The sequence below is a fragment of the Heterocephalus glaber genome, unplaced genomic scaffold (assembly GCF_053883595.1).
Source record: "Heterocephalus glaber isolate CG9 unplaced genomic scaffold, H.glaber_assembly_v1.0 deba00000546, whole genome shotgun sequence".
In the NCBI taxonomy this organism is placed as follows: domain Eukaryota; kingdom Metazoa; phylum Chordata; class Mammalia; order Rodentia; family Bathyergidae; genus Heterocephalus; species Heterocephalus glaber.
The window spans coordinates 22,466,641-22,486,386 of NW_028258147.1; positions in this window are offsets into that span (position 1 = coordinate 22,466,641).

Below are 19,746 nucleotides of genomic sequence, written 5' to 3' on the forward strand. Positions count from 1 at the left end.
GTCCATATTTGGATGGTTCCAAGGCAGAGTGGCATGGCAGAGGGGCATTGTAAAGGAGAAATAGTCCATGGCAAGCAGGCAGGAGACTATGAAGCAGCAAGCAGCAGCAGCAGCAGAACCCTGCTTTCCTTCTCTCTCTTTATATTCCATGCAGGCTATAAGCCTATTGATTGGTGCCATCTAGACCCAGAGCAGGGCTTCTCTTATCCACACTCTTAATTCTATTATCACACCCTTAAACACATACCCTAGTCCAGCCACCTTTGAAACTCCTCCCATGTGAAGGTTTTTGGGAGAGACATTTAGATACAAGCCATAACATGTGGCAAACATGTTCAATATCTAAGAAATACTATTAGTTGTACTACGTAACTATTTGTTTTCAGGGGCCTATACTTAAACATGCTTCTTGACATATTCTATTTTTATAGAAATTATTTAAATCAATCTCCATCCAAACTTCTATATTATACTTCAATATATGTATGACAGATTTAGAGGAAATATAGCTAATGATTCCAAAATATTTTCTCTAGATGTATTACATAGCTTAAGTTAATTTAATTTCTTGCTTATGTAGCCAAGGAAAATGTATGAGTTTTTTCTCCCAAGCTTCTCTTTCCTCATTATCAAAAGTATTCAAACTAAATTATTTTTAAAGGCAACATTTAGTATTCAATCAAATAATAAGGAGAACGTGTTCTTCCCAGTGGTTTAATAATAATTCTTGCATCACCAACCCTGAATATTCATGTTATGGAAATGTGCCCTACTTCTATAGATTTCATCACTGTCAGCTGTTGCCACAGCAGAATTCTTAATACATTCAAGATTTCAGCAATTACCAAAATGTCTTCTTTGACTTACTATCAATAATTCAACTTTTGAGGAATATAATACTGAGACACAGGACACTGACCAATACATATTCTGCTGTCCTTAGGAAAACACAGACCTAACTGCATAAAATTGTTGTATCACTTGCCAGAAGTCTTGCTTCAGCTAAAGCTGCATGACATAAAGACAACTGATCTATTCAGTGGGACAATCAAATCAGTCAAACATGTATTAATCATGCCTTCACCTCAATTCTATTAGTGGTATGACTTTGGTCTAGTCATTTAATCTCTCTAGGATTCAACTTCTTCAACTGGAAAATGAGGAAGTCTGATTAAGTTAGGGTCCAAAACCTTTTTCTGCAAAAAGACAGATAAGTATATTAGGTTTTGTGGAACAGATGGTCTCAGTTCCAGCTACTCAGTTCTTCTATTTGAATGCAAAAGCAGCCATAGATAATGAGAAAATGAATGAGCATGTCTGTGTTGTCATAAAACATTATTACATAAACGGGCAGGTGGCAAGACAGATTTGGCTGTGTGTAGTAGATTGCTGACCTCGCTCAAGTCTTTTCGAATCTATGATCTTATATGCTCAATACATTAAAAAAAAGCACCTGAAGAACTCAAGAAAAATAAGCAAACCAAATTCCTCAGTTACCTATAAAGAAAGTGGCATAGAAATTCTCCACTACAGAGAAATCCTGTGAAATCTTTCAAAATAATTTCTACATAAACCAAGTTGATAACAAATTAACAAAGGCTATTCAGTTCTGGTCAGTTGGCATGTATCTTATTGGTAGCTCCAACACAGATACTACACATCTAGTCATTTCTGGATGAGGGGAACATATGAACATCAACTTCTAAGAATGATAGGGTTTCACTCCAGATCTTGTTGCTTTCGAGAGTACTAAAGAAATTAATCTGTACTAAGAACAATATATCAAGTCACACTGCACCCTCAAATTTAGAGAAAAAGAAGAAATATTTTTGCATTCCTATGTAAAGTACCTATTTCACTGAGCAGCTAAAATGGAGAAAATTGCAAAAGTGAAGGTCATGTGTTACTCTTTTGAGAAGCTCTTTGGAGATCTACAATCTCATTCTGCCTTCCTATCTTGGAATATGTACACACAAACATGTACAGAGGAGCCATAGCTAGAGAATGCTAATCTCCAGATACCTAGTGAGTTAGTTGTTGCTAAAAGATGAATCTGTTATGTTCAAAACAAGTTTTAAATGTTCATAGGGGTATTACAACTTCCCAAGAAATACATTTGCAATGACCAAAATATCCTAGGAAAATAAAAATAATGGAGAAATCACTTGGTTTATAGCAGGGTATGTCAATCTAAGCACTAATGACATTTGGGTCAGATGACTCTGTGATGTAAGGAGCTGCTATGAATTGTCAAATATTTAGTAGCATCATGGCTTCCACGCACTAGGTGGAGTAACCATAACTCCCCTTCCTCTTCCTTTAGTGCCAACAAACAAAAATGTCTTCAGACTTTGTCAGGAGATGGAGAAGGAAAATTACACAGCAGAGAACCTCTGAATTTTAGAAATTTATGATATTTGATTGGCCCTAAATCATTATTCATGACTCAGGAGTCAGCTACTACTCCAGACCAAATCAAACATTGACAAACATTTCATCATAATGATTTTCTAGGTCCTTTCTAACTAACTCCAACTAGTCACTTAAACAACAGGAAGAAAAGTAGAGGGATTGTTACTTGGAGAAGGAATATTATCTTAGTTCTTTGTCCTTAGCAGTTTCTAACTCTTTCTCAGTGACAATGTCATGATTTCTAAATTTTCTACACAGGAAAATCAGAACTGACTCACTTATAATGTATCTCACTTCACTCCTAAATTATTGTCCATTATTTTCCCCAGTTATTAGTGAAAAGATCTACAGTGTCTTAAATGATAACCATAGCTCAATAGCCCAGGACTGAGTCAGCCTGCATGAGCTTGAGCTCTTAAGCTCCAACTCTTCCAAGACCCAGGTATTTTTTATTCCTACTCTACATAAATCCGACCTGGCTTGCTTAGAGAGTTTTTATCAAAAGTACTTCTTTTTTTCCAGATCCTACTACTGGGTCCCTACTACTGCTACCCACTTCCCAGTGAGCCATACATTACTCGTTGAGTTTATTGGGTCATTTCCTGCTGATATCTTTCCCCACCTGCCATGTAGGTAAAACCTTGGAGTTCTATCCTATCTCTGTGTTCCATTAATCTCTGTTTTATAGGGTCTCATTTTTGGATTCTTATCCTAAAATCTACTGTATACTTATTTATTTGAAAGAAAAAGTAGTCATAGAAGAGAGAGGAAGAAGCAGTGGTTACTTCAAAGGCATTCTTCCTTGAAAGGCTTCCTAGTGTAACATGACAACCAGAACTCAGATTATGAAAAAGAAATATCATCACAGGATTTCCAATTATACTATGTTACTGTAAGGTTTTCTAGCATTCTGAGCCATGCAAATATTTCTACTGTTCTCTAATATTTTAAGTGGAGCAAGCAAAACCAGAAAGACATTAAAGATGTGAGGCGAGATAGCTAACATGGCCCATGATTGGTTTGCCTCTGCATGGAAGAAGATAGTGAAGTAGAAGAGAAAGTGAGGAAAGAGTAGAGACAATATCAAGGTGAAACTAAAAATTTTGTACAATATTGTGTTTGACCTTGATTTGGGAAACAATAATGATGTTTAATTGCAAATATTGGCATGTATATTACTATATTCTGTCAATTGTCACACACTCAGGAAAAGTTTATTTATGCATAAAATTAGCCAGGGAAATTTTATTTAAACAGAATACTAAGGTGAGGTCAAGGAGCAAGTCTGTTTGCTTGGCTTGTGCTGCATATAAGGAGAACCAATGAAAAATATAGGAAATATAAACATTTCAAATTTTGCAGTCTTCATAATGAGACATATAGGAACTCCCAGACTGGCAGGGTGAAGAAATGATCCAGGATCCTAGATGTTCTAAGGATCTAAAATGGGGCAGATACAGAAGAATCTCACCGAGCTGGAAGTCTAGAACTTGTATGAAAACCCTAATCACAAAGACACCTACCCTAATGTTCAGGGTGAGGCTGATTCCACAAATTTATAAGGTAGTAAGATCCCTTCATCAAGCAGAGACAATGGTAATATCATTGTCCTACTTACTTTTCTCATTACTGAGACAAAGTACCCAACACCCAAAGTTAAAGAGGAAGTTTATCGTAGCTCATGGTTTGTAGAGGTTTCAGTTTATAGTTGGCTGGCTCAAAAGCAGGGTGCCATGGCAGAGGAGAAACATTTCATGGCAGACAGAAGGCCGCAAAGGAATTAAGCATCAAGTTATGACAGCAGCCCTCTTTCTGTTCCTTATATTCTATCCAGGATACACAATGTTAGGGCAGGTAATACTCACACCCAGGGTGGACCTTCCCATTCTCCACACCAAAAACTATGCCAAACCAATAGTGGACTAATTTAGTGGACTAATCACACACCCTTAATCCCAGCAACACACATCTAGTTGCAACCACCTCTGAAAAACCTCACCTATGACTGCATGAGGCTTTCGGGGGACATCTAGACACAAGCCATTACAGCCTGGTTTAAAGATGGTCTATCTGGTTGGAAGCATATCCCTAGTCAGCAGCTCAAAGAGCACAGAATAGTGAAAGGAACAAGAAATGGGAAGTTGATAGGTTGTAGAACGGCTGCCAGGCCTCACTCAGACACGCTGGATTTCAGCTAAAGGCTATAGTCCAGATGAGAATAGAAATACAAATTAGCAAGAAGGCCAGAAATTTAGAAGGTTAGGTTTCAGAATCTATTCACTATAAAAGATGAGGCTATAATATTTCTGATCATTCATCCACTCATTCATTCACCCAAATCTTTGTTCCACATATGCACACTTATCACCTACATGGCACTGCAAGAAACTATTTCTGGCCCTGTAGATTCGATGGGGAAAAAATAAACATGTTCCCACTCTTATGAAACACTTTGCTGAAATCATATTGAGAATGGATTGATACTAAATGTACAGGTTAAAAAAATCATAAATACAGGGCTGATAGATACTGTCAGTGCTAACAAGGTTAAGCTGCCCCTACCTTTTAAAATTCTACTGGAGCTCACAGGTAGTCAGATTGATATCAAGGGAAAAAATATCATGCATATGTATTCTACCAACATCAACTATGACAAATGTGACTCTCCTACTTTATAAGCACTTATTGAATAATAAATGGAGATGATGATGATGATGATAATTACTAGTAATAGTTATATAATTGTCTCAGAGTACAGCCAAGAAACAAAAATCATAGACTACACAGAAATAAATTAATATAAAAGTGTTAATTCAGAAAAAGTTTTTAATTAGGTATGAAAAGGCAAATAGAGAATGCTAAAGTATCCCAGTAGCTACTGTAAGATCTCTGAAAAAGGAGAGCCAGCAACCTGTGCTGACTCTGCCAATGTTGGGAAAATGACAAAATGGACTCTACCGCTGCTGCTCTTGAAACAAACTCCTGCGGCAGGGGAAAGACATATCGATGAAGTAATGCTCATGAGAAAAGAAAGCCAGTAGAAAGTAAACAGAAGGAAAAGCAGAAATAATAGCAAAAAAAAAAAAAAAAAAAGGAGTATGTTTCACCCACTTCAGCCTGCTCACAGGCTTCCCTCGTACCCCTGAATGACAGAGTTTATTCCACTGACAAAGTAAAATATAGACAGTCAGGATGGGAGCTGAGAGATGATAGTTTTATCATCAACATAATAATCTTATCATAGTAAAACCAACAAAGGCAAACTCTTTACCTTTCTGAGACATTGTAAAATAAGGACAATAATGCCTACCACAAAAAAATGTTCTAAGAATTAGACAATAATATATATAAAGCAGATCAAATAGTGCTTGACAAACATGCATTGTTTCACAACAATTAAAGATTTCCTTTCCTGATTCATTCTCCCTGGACATTTGGCATCCCCAGTGATTTTTTTAGACAACCACATTGTAGAACTCCATTTGTGGCTTAATCTATTTTTCCCATTAAGTTTATTGGTATATTTTAGGTATAAAATACAGTTGCACTCATCATTGGGATCTTGTACCATTACATGAATATCTTGGTTCTTATTTTTTTCCCCTTCCCCTGCCCTCCCTTTACCCCCTCCACCCTTCCCTATTTGCAAAGACTTTGTTTCCACTGTTTTCCTTTTCTCATATTTTTCTTTTCCCTTCTTTCCTTTCCCCTACCCCTCCCACTTCCCTTGCTCCTTTAGACCTTTATTTTCTATTACACCATATCAATTATACATTTTTAAAATTAGAATATCAAGATCTAGGAGGCATTACCACAGATTTTACAGAATTTAAAAGGATGTAGAAAGCATATTTCAAAAATCTGTTTTGAAATAAATTTGACAACTTCTAAGAAGTACCTTGGAAGACAAATTAATGAAATTAATTCTGGAGGAAATATAAAATTTGAATAGCACCTATCAAAGAAAGTATATTCCTAGCTTGAAAATCTGCCTATATGACAACAATAGGCTTAGATACATTTTAATTGATAAATTATATCAAACATTTAAAGCAGAAAAAAGAAGGAACATTTCTCCCCTCATTTTAGGAAATCAACATTGTCCTAATCCTAAAACTGGATAAAGATAATAGAAGAAAAAAGTATGAACATAGATAGCAATTTGTTTAATAAAACAAACTATTAGAAGTCAGATCTGGCAATATGTAGAAAGTGGTTTTATTATAGGGATGGCAGTGTGGGTCCAGCATTGGAAGATCCAACCCCAAAAGCCATCATTTTAACAGAGGAAACAAAAAAGCCGTATGATCTTGTCACTAGTTGGAGAAAAAGTATTGGACTAAATTCCACAGCTGTTCATGGTAAAAGCTATCAGGAGACTAGAAGTAGAACAGAAACTTCTCAACAGATCAAAGATGTACTCCATACTTCCAGCAAAAATGCCTTATATGAATGGAGAAGGTATAATGCTTTCTACTTAAGGTGGGGAACAAGGTCAGATGTGCCTACTCTTCATCTATCCATTAAACTTTGAAACATAGGCCCAAACCAAAATAGTTTGGCAATAAAATGACACAATTAGGATAGGATTGGCAAGTGAGAAGCAAAATCTTTATATGTAGATGAAATGATCATCTACAGAGAAAATACTAAGAAATCTCTAGGAACCCTAGAACTTGTATTTGAATTTAGCAGGATTAGAAAACACAAGGTATATATAAAAACAGGTCTATATATACTTGCTTTAAATGAAGAATTGAAAATACTGAAATTTAAAAGTTATGTAGGAGTACAAAGGACCTAGAAAAGTAAAAGAAAAAGCAGTGTTGGAAGACGTTTAGTACCTAATTTTAAGACTTCTTCTAAAACTACAGTAATCAAGGCAGGGCTGGTGTAAGGAAATACATACAGATCATTGGAATAAGAGAATCTAGAAATAGAACCACACATATATGGTGCACTGAGTTGTGAAAGATTATTTTACATTAACATTTTATAGAATATAAACTCAATTCAAGAGCCGAGGAAAAGTGTTTTCAGCAAATGGCACTAGAACACCTGGTACCCATATATAAAAAATTAACCTTCAAAAAAAAATTAACCTCAGCCCTTTGTTTCCATACATAAAAATAACTTGAAAGGATCTGTGAATTTAAATATGAAAGCCTAAAAGTATAAAACTTTAAGAAGACATTATAAGGGAAAATGTTTATGAATTCAGGGTAGGCAAGAACTTCCTAGGATACAAAAAACATGATGTATAAGAGAAAAAAATTGATAAATGAGATAACATCAAAATTTAGACATCATTAATAGACAACCCTATTAAAAAGTAGACATGAGAAGAAAATAAATAGCCAGTACAGCACAAGGAAAGGTGTGCAACTCTAGAATCAGAAAAATACTAATCAGTACAATAACAAGGTTGAATTATACACTCATTAGGGAGATGAAGTTAAAAGTTTTAAAGCCTTGTCATGACTTTTTCTTTTTGTTGGATTCTGCTGCTTTGCGTTTAATTTGTCACACCCAACAAATTCATTCTGCTGGGCTTCCTGGGGTTTTGATCCTCAATGTCTGTTCCTAGGATATTGTCTAAAATTTTTGGAGTGCTGGTTTGGTATTAATAAAGTTCCTAAGGAGCTCTTTGTCATGAAAGTATCTTATTTCTCCATCAATTTTGAAAGACAGTTTTGCAGGGTACATCAATCTAGGTTGGAGGTTTTTTCCTTTAGGGCTTGGAATATATCACTCCAAGCTCTTCTTGCCTTGATGGTTTGTGTTGAGAAGTCTGCTGTGATTCTGATGGACTTTCCTTTGTATGTGATTTGTTTCTTTTCTCTAACTGCTTGTAGAACTTTGTTCTTCTGTTGAGTTTCTGGAATCTTAACAATTATATGCCTATGTGTAGATTTTTTTTTTTGATCAAGGCTATTTGGAGTCCTATATGCCTCACTTATCTGTATGTCAAGTTCCTTTCCCCTGCTTGGAAAGTTTTCTGCCATCACTTCTATGAACAGGTTTTTTATGTCATCTGCACTCTCTCTTGTTTCTTCATTGACTCCAATCAGTCTTATGTTATTCTTCTTTGCATCAGCTAGCAGCTGCTGAATTGATTTCTTGTGGTCCTTTACTATTTAAAAAAATTTTTTTTTCCTGGTCACTAATTGCAATCTTATCTTCTATATCTCAAATTCTGTCCTCACATTGTTTCATTATGGTGCATAGACTTTCAGTGGAGTTTTTAATCTCCTGGAAATGTGTTTGCATCTGTTTTGTGGATTCAATTTGTTTCCTATGTTGAGGTTCCATCATGTTCATCAGCTCCTCTATTTTTTTTTATCTGTGTCCTCTCTCAATTTATTAATCATGTCTTGCACTTTGAGCAAAATCTTTGCTGTTATCTGAGAAATTATTTCTGATTTCATTTTTCGCAGATCCTCTTTTGTTGCCAGTTCAGGGAGTCCAAGTGTTTGAATATCAGATTGTTCCATCTCATTCCCCTTTGGGGTTGCTGTAGGTGATCTAGAAGTCTGTTTTTGAGGGTTTTTTATGTGTCTTCTCATTTCCACGGGGGGGGGGGGTGCTGCTGGTGCCCTCACAGCTGACCTCCTATGCCCTGGGAGCAGTGGAATGGCAGCCTGGGAGCCTCCTTCTGGCTGATGGGATTGTCTCACCTCCTCTGCCCTGGGAGAAATGCAATCTGAGGCTTAATCTATTGCCAGAATACATTTCAGAGGAAAAATCTATTTATAAGGCCCCAGCCAACAGGGAGTTCTTCTAAGTTGATGGTCATATTTGGATCTTGGATTTTTTACTTCCATTCCCCCCATCCTTGAAATATGTCAAAGAAAAAACTACTCAGATCTCCCTCTCCCCTTTCCACCATCAACTAAATAGGCTAATTCTCTGTGGTGTATAAAGAGACAGTCAAGCTCCTTCTTCCCTCCTCTTGAATAGTTCTAACAAGATTTCAATCTTGATCCAACATCCCTCACCCTAAAAATTTGTCTAACTGTTGGGTGAAGGCATGCCTAAAAATGTAGACATAGCAACACACCAATGTTTTTATGTTCTCAGTCCAGCATTTATTTTCCTTTAGTATCAGTCCAGCTAGCAGGGACCCTGTGTTAGTGAGCTTTCCTAATCCTGGGGCAAAAATTTGATGCCCACAACTTAAGGTAGCAAAGGTTTAATTTTGGCTCATGGTTTCAGAAGTTTCAGTCCTTGGTTGGATGGCTACAAGGAAGAAACATCAGAAACATCCCTTGCAGGGCCATGAGAGAGGAAAGCTGTTCACTTGATGGCAGCTGGAAGCACAGGGAGAGCAAGAGAGCCAGAGAGGGAAAGGACCAGTGAAAAGAATAAATTCTTCTAGATCATTCCTCTAATGACCCCCTCTTCTAACCAAGCCCCACAGTATAATAGCACATTCACTTAGGAACTCATCAATAGATTGATTCCACCACTCCTGTTCAATATGGTTCTGAAAATTTTAGCCACAGCAATTAGAAAAGAAAAAGAAATTAAAAGAATAAAGATAGGAAAGGAAGAAGTTAAACACTCATTGTTCACTGATGATATGATACTTTACATAGAAGACCCAAAAAACTCTACCAAAAGAATTCTAGACTTAATTGACAGATTCAGTAGAGTAGCTGGATATAAGGTCAACACTCAAAAAACAATAGCCTTCTTATACACAAATAGCAGACTCATTGAGAGAGAAATTAGTGAGACAATTCCTTTTACAATAGCATCCAAAAAAATGAAATATCTAGGAATCAATCTAACAAAGGAAGCAAAAGACCTCTACACTGAAAACTACAGCACTCCGAAAAAGGAGATTGAGGAGGATATAAGAAAATGGAAAGACATCCCTTTTTCCTGGGCAGGAAGCATCAATATAGTGAAAATGGCCATACTTCCAAAACTGCTATATAGATTTAATGCAATGCCGATTGAAATTCCAACAATATACTTCACAGAACTAGAAAAAACAATCCAAAAATTCATTTGGAACTGGAAGAGACCTAGAATAGAAAAAGCAATTCTGGGCAACAGAGACATGGCTGGGGGTATCACAATACCCAAGTTGAAGCCATACTAAAAAGCTACTGTGAAAAAAACAGCATAGTACTGCCAAAGAAACAGACCTGAGGATCAGTGGAATAGATTAGAAGATGCAGAAACAACTTCAGACATACTCAGCCACCTCATCTTTGACAAAGGTGCCAACCATCCTCATTGGAGGAAAGATAGCCTATTTAATAAATGGTGTTGAAAAAACTGGATTTCAACCTGTCAGAGATTAAAACTAGACCCATATCTATCACCATGCACTAAACTAAGATCTAAGTGGATTAAAGACCTAAATATTAAGACAGAAAAACTAAACTTGCTGGAAGATAAGTTAGGTAGAATTCTTGAAGATATTGGCATAGGAAAAGACTTTATGAACAAAACCTCAGTAGCACGGGAACTAGCAGAAAGAATCAACAACTGGGATTTCATCTTGTTAAAAAGCTTCTGGAGGTCTGCAGACATGGTCCCGAATTGAACAAATGAACTTAGCAGATGTTTACAGAGTTTTCCACCCCACAAAATCAGAATACACATTCTTCTCAGCTACACATGGGTCATTCTCAAAAATAGATCACATACTCACAAATAGAACATGTTTAAGTAAGTGCAAAGGAATTGAAGTTATCCCCTATATATTATCAGACCACAGTGTGATGAAACTGGAGATCCATAGCAAAAGAAACTGGAAAAATTTCATAAACACATGGAAATTGAACAACACACTTCTGAATAACCAATGGGTCATAGAGGAAATTAAAGAAGAAATCAGACAGTTCCTTCAATTAAATGACAATGATAACACAATGTATCAGAATCTAAGGGATACAATGAAAGCAGTCTTACAAGGGAAATTCATAGCTGTGAATACGCATATTAGAGAAACAGAAAAAGCCCAATTAAACAACCTGATGCTGAACCTCAAGCTTCTAGAAAAAGAAGAGCAGGACAAACCCAACGCTCATACAAGGGAGGAAATTATAAAGATCCGAGGAGAAATCAATGCAATGAAGATTAAGAGAACGATACAAAAAATCAATGAAGAAGCCAAGAGTTGGTTTTTTGAAAGAATCAACAAAATTGACAAACCCTTTGCCAAACTTATTAGAAAAAGGAAAGAAAAGGCCCAATCCATGCAATTAGGAATGAAAAGGGTGAAATTCCAACAGACCCAGCAGAAATACAGAGGGTCAGCAATACCTACTTCCAGAACCTATATGACAATAAGATGGAAAACACAGAAGAAATGGACATATTCCTAGATACACATGAATTACCAAAGTTGAATGAAGAAGACCTAAAAATGCTAAACAACCCAATATCCACCAATGAAATTGAAAATGTAATTAAAAAATTAACAACTAAGAAAGGCCCGGGCCCTGATGGCTTCACTGCTGAATTCTACAAGACATTTAGAGAGGAACTACTGCCACTACTGTTTAAACTCTTCAATGAAATTGAAAGGGAAGCAATACTCCCAAATTCATTCCTGGAAGCAAGCATCACCTTGATCCCCAAAGCAGAGAAAGACCCAACCAAAAAGAACTATAGGCCAATCTCACTAATGAACACGGATGCAAAAATCCTTAATAAGATACTGGCAAATAGAATGCAAAAGATCATCAAGAAGATCATACACCCTGATCAAGTGGGACTCATCCCAGGGATGCAGGGATGGTTCAACATACGCAAATCAATCAATGTAATACACTATATCAATAGAGCCAAGGACAAAAACCATATGATTATCTCCATAGATGCAGAAAAAGCATTTGACAAAATCCAACATGCATTTATGATAAAAACCCTACAAAAAATCGGAATAGATGGTCTCTACCTCAAACTGATAAAAGCCATCTATGAAAAACCAACAACCAATATCACACTAAATGGTCAAAAACTGAAATCCTTCACACTAAAATCAAGAACAAGACAAGGATGTCCACTATCACCACTCTTGTTCAATATAGTTTTGGAAACATTAGCCATGACAATTAGACAAGAGAAAGAAATAAAAGGAATAAAGATAGGAAATGAAGAAGTCAAATTGTCATTATTTGCAGATGACATGATACTGTATATAGAAGATGCCAAGAACTCCACCAAAAGTCCTCTAGACTTATTAACCAAATTCAGTCAAGTAGCTAGTTACAAGGTCAACACACAAAAATCAATAGCTTTCCTCTACACAAATTACAAGCTCACTGAGAGAGAAATAGGGCAAACAATTCCTTTCACAATAGCATTCAAAAAACTAAAATACCTAGGAATCAACCTAATGAAAGAAATCAAAGACTATTGTTTTCTTCTCTGAAAACTATAGCACTCTGAAAAGAGAGATTGAAGATGATATCAGAAAATGGACAGACATCCCCTGCTCCTGGGTAGGAAGGATGAATAGAGTGAAAATGGCCATACTTCCAAAACTGTTATATAGATTCAATACAATTGCAATTGAAATCCCAGCAGCTTACTTCATGGACCTTGAGAAAACAATCCAAAAATTCATTTGGAACAAGAAGAGACCTAGAATAGCAAAAGCAATTCTAGGTAACAGAGAGATGGCAGGGGGTATCACAATCCCCAACCTGCAACTATACTACAAAGCTACTGTAATAAAAACAGCATAGTATTGGCAAAGAAACAGACCTGAGGACCAGTGGAACAGATTAGAAGACGCAAAAACAATGCCAGACACACTCAGCCATCCCATCTTCGATAAAGGAGCCAAACACTCTCACTGGAGGAAAGATAGCCTCTTTAGTAAATGGTGCTGGAAAAATTGGGTTTCAACTTGCCAAAGATTAAAACTAGACCTATATCTCTCACCATGCACTAAACTAAAATTGAAATAGATTAAAGACCTAAATATTAAAATAGAAACTCTGAAGAAGTTGGAACAGAGGTTAGGTAGAATTCTTGCAGACATTGGTGTAGGAAAAGATTTTATGAACAAAACCACAGTTGCCTGTGAACTAGCACAAACAATCAACAAGTGGGATCTGTTCTTATTAAAAAGCTTCTGCACAGCAAGAGAAACCACCAGCAGTGTGAAGAGACAACCCACAATGTGGGAAAAAATCTTCACCTGCTTTTCCTCAGACAAAGTGGACTATCTTGAATCTATAAAGAACTTAAAAACATCAGACCTCCCAAACTTAAAGACCCAATCCAAAAATGGGCATCTGAAATGAACAGGAATTTCTCAGAAAAGGAAGTAGAAATAGCAAATAAATACATGAAAAAAATGTTCAACATCACTGGTCATTCGAGAGATGCAAATGAAAACAACACTGAGATTCCACCTCACTCCAGAAAGAATGGCTGCTATCATGAAATCAACCAATAACAAATGCTGGTGGGCCTGTGGGGAAAGAGGAATCCTGCTCCACTGCTGGTGGTAGTGTAGACTGGGGCAACCACTGTGGAAATCAGTATGGAGATACCTCAAAGAACTAGGACTGGAAGTCCCATTTGACCCCACTCTTCCACTGCTGGGGATCTTCCCCAAAGAATTAAAAGAATCATACCACAGTGATATATGTGCACCCATGTTCATAGCAGCACAGTTTGTGATAGCTAAAACTTGGAAACAGCCCAAATGCCCATCAACTGGAGACTGGATAAAGAAAATGTGTTTTTTTAATAAAATGGAGTAATACTCAGCCATAAAAAATGAGAAATTAGAGACATTCATAGCTAAATGGATGCACATTGAGGCGATACTCTTAAATGAAATAAATAGGACACACATGTATATATACTGAATAGTTTCTCTGGTGTGAGAAACTGAAAGTGTAAATAAGGACTAAAATGCATAATAGGTAACGTGAAATAGGAAGAAAAGGGGCAAAGAGGAAGGAAGTGGGTGGGGTAGGGGAAAGGAAAGAAGGGTATAGAATTAATATGATAAAGTGGAAAAATAGGAACAAAATCTTTGTAAATAGGGAGGAATGGAGGGGTTGCAGGGAGGGTTGGGCAAGGGTGAAAAATAAGAACCAAGAGAGATTACGTAAAGGTGCAACTTTCCAACAATGAATGTCATTATATTGTCTACCTAAAATGTACCAATGATTAGAATGAATAATTGATAATGTGAAAATAGGAAGAAAACGTCCAAAGGGGTAGGGGTAGTGGAAGGGGCAGGGGAAAGGAAAGAAAGGAAAGGAAAAATGATGAGAAATGGAAAAAATGGAAATAAAGTCTTTGTAAATAGGGAAGGGTGGAGGGGGTGAAGGGAGGGCTAGGAACTGGGAAAATATAAGAACAAAGATGCACCATGTAAGGGTATAAGTTCCCAATTAGAAATGTAATTGTGTTGTATATCTAAAATGTTCCAATAAAAGAATTTAAGAAAAATATAAAATAAAGATAAATAAAAAGCTTCTGCACTGCAAGAGAAACCACTAACAGAGCTAATAGACAACCTACAATGTGGGAAAAAATTTTTAGCAGCTGTAACTCAAAGGGCTACTATCCAGAATATATAAAGAACTGAAAAAAATCAGACCCCCCAAATTCAAAGACCCAATTAAAAAATGGGCATCTGAAATGAACATACATTTCTCAGGCAAAGAAGTAAAAGCAGCAAATAAACATGTGAAAAAATGTTCAACATCACTGGTCATTTGAGAGATGCAGATGAAAACAACAGATTCCACGTCACCACAGAAAGAATGGCTGGTATCAAAAAATCAACCAATAACAAATGCTGGTGGGGATGTGTAGAGAAAGGAACCCTTCTCCATTGTTGGTGGGAGTGCAGACTGGTGCAACCACTATGGAAATCAGTGTGGAGATACCTCAAACAAGTAAGACTAGAGGTCCCATTTGACCCAGCTATTTCCCTGCTGGGTATTTTCCCAAAAGAATTAAAAGAATCATACCACAGAGATATATGTGTATCCATATTTATTGTGGCACAGTTTGTAATAGATAAAGCTTGGAAACTGCCCAAGTGCCCATCAACTGGAAACTCGATAAAGAAGATGTGGTTATTTAATAAAATGGAGTACTACTCACCCATAAAGAATTAGAAACTAGAGTCATTTATAGCTAATTGGATGCATATTGAGGTCATACTCTTAAGTGAAATAAATAAGACACACATGTACAAATACCAAATAGTTTCTGTAGTGTGAGAAACTGATAGTGTAAATAAGGACTAAAAGGATTAATAACTAATAATTGATACTTTGAAATAGGAAAAGGGCCAAAGGGGTAGGGGTGGTGGGAGGAGATGGGGAAAGGAAAGAATGGAAAGGAAAAATTATGAGAAAAGAAAAAAAAATGGAAACGAAGTCTTTGTAAATAGGGAAGTGTGGAGGGGTGAAGGGCGCACCAGTAATGGGGAAAAAATAAGAACCAAGATACATCATGTACAGGTACAAGCACCCAATGATAAATGTAAATGTATTGTATACCTAAAATGTACCAATAAAAGAATTTAAGTAAAAAAGAAAAAAAAGATTGATTCTCCCATGGCCCAGTTACTTTCCAAAAACTCCACCTCTGAACACATAAGCCTTTAAGCAGATATTTTAAATTGTACCAGAATAGATGTTAGAAGGAGACTTTTTGAAAGTAGAGAAATATTAGGTGTTATATGGAAATTTATAGAAAGAAGAGCTACCATGTCCATGAATGGCCCACTAAACCAACTCCTGCAAAAAAGGAACATATAGGTCTTCTGGTTTTTCATCTGAAATTATAGAGTATTAGTCTATTTCCTTTCTGACCCATGTTTCATTGGTTCTGTATTAATTATCAGATCTTGGAAAAATCTTCTTAACCTGTAAACCTCATTTAATTCCTTATAAAATGACATATCTAATAATATCACACAGATTTTTAATAGAGATTAGATAAAAGAATATATTTCCACGATGAAGGAAAAATGGGGAGTTGTTGTTTATGGGGTATAAAATTCTGGCTTTGTGAGATGAAAAACTTCTCAGACTCTGTTACACAACAATGAATATACTCATCACTATTGAACTGTACACTTAAAAGGGATAAGATGGCATATTTATGCTGTGTTTTCTATGCCAATTTTTAATAATATACTGCAAGAATGAATTAATTAAAAATTGCAGTATGCCTGTGTGCGTGCACACACACACACACACAAACACACAAGAGAATGTGGTCACCACTATCACAGTGACTGGCTCATCAGATGCATTCAAATACTTATGAGGTTCTGTCTCTCTCATATTTGAGTTTCCAATCTTCTGACTTCAGCCTCACCTGCATAAATTTCTAATTTCTCTTCCTCTGAATACTGTGGGGACTTAATCACATTCTCTCCAGTTCTGCTCCTTAACTGTTCTGTACAGCCATGTTTTAATCTTGCCAAATAGAGTATCAGCTCCTGCTGAGAAAGTATGGCACCTTCTATCTCTTTTATGTTCTCTTTCATGTTCAAAGCAATATTTGCATTAACTCTTCACTGGGATTTTACTTCAAATGAAATGAATCCTCACAGATCCAAGGTGGTTCAGCTGCCACTGAGGCTTCCTGGATCCTACTCATCTTTATCAACCAACATTTATTTATTAATCTGTTCTTCAAATAAAAAGTTCGATAAGAAAGAGAGGGAATGTAATCATTATGTACTATAAATATGTACTAATAAAAGCACATAAAGAAAAAGATATATAAGAATGATTATTCTTGGGCCAGGGATTTAGCTCAGTGGTTCTGGTGCCTGCCTCAAAAGCACAAGTTCCCGAGTTCAATCCTCATTACCAAAAATAATAACAATAATAATAATAATAATAATAATAATGATCAATAAATGCTTTATGAATGAATGGCTTGTGTAATGGGAAGAATCCATGCTTTGGAACCAGACAGATGGATTCAAATTGAGCACTTCCTAGCTCTGCACCCACAGACAAGTAGACTAATTCTATGACACTGTTTATCTCTAAAGAGGGATAATTTTTTTTTCTATGTGAAATCTGTTAAGGTGCCTGAAGTGTTGTTATCATGTTCATGAGAAAATAAATAATAATTTTATCTTAAAGTAAGGGTTAGTAGACATATATTTTTCTTCTGAAGAGACATTTTAAGTCTAAAGAAAATACACTTAGTTCTGGTGCTTCTCTAAAGCTAATGTCTAGTTTAATTTCTCTAAAGTACCCATGACTTTTCGAACTCTTGTCTTCCTTATAACACTCAAAGGGCTCTTGACCTTTTTTCCCTTGTGGTCTTTTCCTTGTGGTGTTAAGTTTGTACAAACATGTTGTGTGCATTTTGAGAATAATCATTCTTTTTTTTTTGGTATCAAGGAGTGAACTCAGGACCTTGTACTTGCGAGGCAGGCGCCAGAACCACTGAGCTAAATCCCCAGCCTGATCATTTATTATAAGCAAGTATAAAACACAATTTCTTCTTTCAGTCTGGTGAGGGGGCCATTTCATAATGGACAATTCAGCCAAAAGGTAGTGAATCCAGGAATCTGTACCAGAAATTATGCCACACATAAGAAGGAAATACAACATATCCTTGGGAATTCTGCATTTCTTAAAATTCTTTATGAAGTCTTAAGAATAAAATAAACATTAATAGCTTGCATGAGCATACTTACAAGGCAGATACTATTGTTGGCCTCACTTAACAAATAAGAAATTTGAAGTACAGAGGGACCAATAAACTTTATGAGTTTAAAGAATCTATAGGTAATGGTAGAGTCCACGAATGAGCATGTTACCTTAGTCTCTGGAGTATGTTGTATAAGGGTAAAAGCTTATTGGAAAAAGAAATGGACAGAATAAGAACATTTTTGCAACAGGAAAATTCAGAACAAGGCATAAGATAGAAACTTTCACTATTTGAAACTATATAAAAATCCAATATGACTGAAGCAGGAAATAATAGGACATAAAACTGGACAATTAGAGGCCAGATCATAAAAGTCCTGTCCCATGCTAAGAATTTTAGAAATTATTCCATAAACTATAGAAGAACATGTCCAATGTACACATTGACAAATTATTATTCACTTATCTATGGAGATGAATTGGATGGTTAAAATTAGAAGAAGGGAGTCCATTAAGAGCAGTTCCAGTAATGCAGCCAACGGAAAGAAGATGCAAACCCAAATGTGGGTAGAGGATGATGGAAAGCTTGGAAAGAAGACATATTGGTAGAACTTGGTGATAAATTGGTTGCATTTACCTTCCTGACTATCAGACTTTCCTGTTTTAAATAATTTGTTCAGGAAAAGAGAAAATATAAATATGCATATTTGTCATTTCAGAAGTGACTAGGCAGGGCGCCAGCCGGAAAAGCATTAAAAATGAGTAAGACACAGTTCTTATCCTAGAAGGACCTACAGTATAGTCTGGAATCTAGGTAAAGAACCAGGACAAGTGCAACAAACATTATGCGATTGTGAGAGAACCAGGTGCCCAAACATCGAGGTTCCAAGGCAGGGGTGGTTATCTTTAACCAGGGGAAATCAGAGTAGATTTTTAGGAAGGAGATGATCCCAATTAAATGTGAAGAAATAAGCATAGATCCTTAGATCCTTAGGATCCTGTCGACCCTTAATTACCTAAACTGAGTGTTTCTTTGGCATAGAGTGGCAGGAATTCAGAGGACATATAGTTTTGATGAGTTGTGAGGAGGAAGTGAAGGGGGAAAATGTGAGGACACCTGAAGGCATCAAAAGTAGCGCAGGAGGTGGTAGCTGCTCGTTTCTCTATTGAAATGGTGAGCAAAAGGGAGAAATTGGTCACAGAAGGATGAAAACAGGATACAAGATAGTGATCTACAATAAAATTACAGACACACTGAAGTTTGACAGCACTGTGGTGTCACACCCTCACTCTCTGTCTACCCTGTCTTGGGCCATAGAGTTGGCCTCAGTATCCCTGGGGTGTGAGTCTATTAGTTCTACCCTAGGCACTAATATTTCTTATGTTGTAGAATGTCACCTTGAGATTCACAGTTAGAGTCTGTGCATTAGGCAATTCCTACTGCTTTTCTAACAGATTTTTTTTTTGGTACCGGGAATTGAACTCAGGATCTTGCATTTGTGAGGCAGGTGGTGGAACCACTGAGCTGAATCCCCGACCCTAAAGGATTTTAAATTACTTCATAATAAGGTATGTTTAGAAGCCTCACTGCTTCAGTCACAAATTTTTATCTTTGTTAGCCAAAGTGTTTTTTTTAATGAATGTGTTTATAAAGACCTGATTTTTTTCTAAATGCAATGCCCAATGCCGAAAGGACAGTATTATT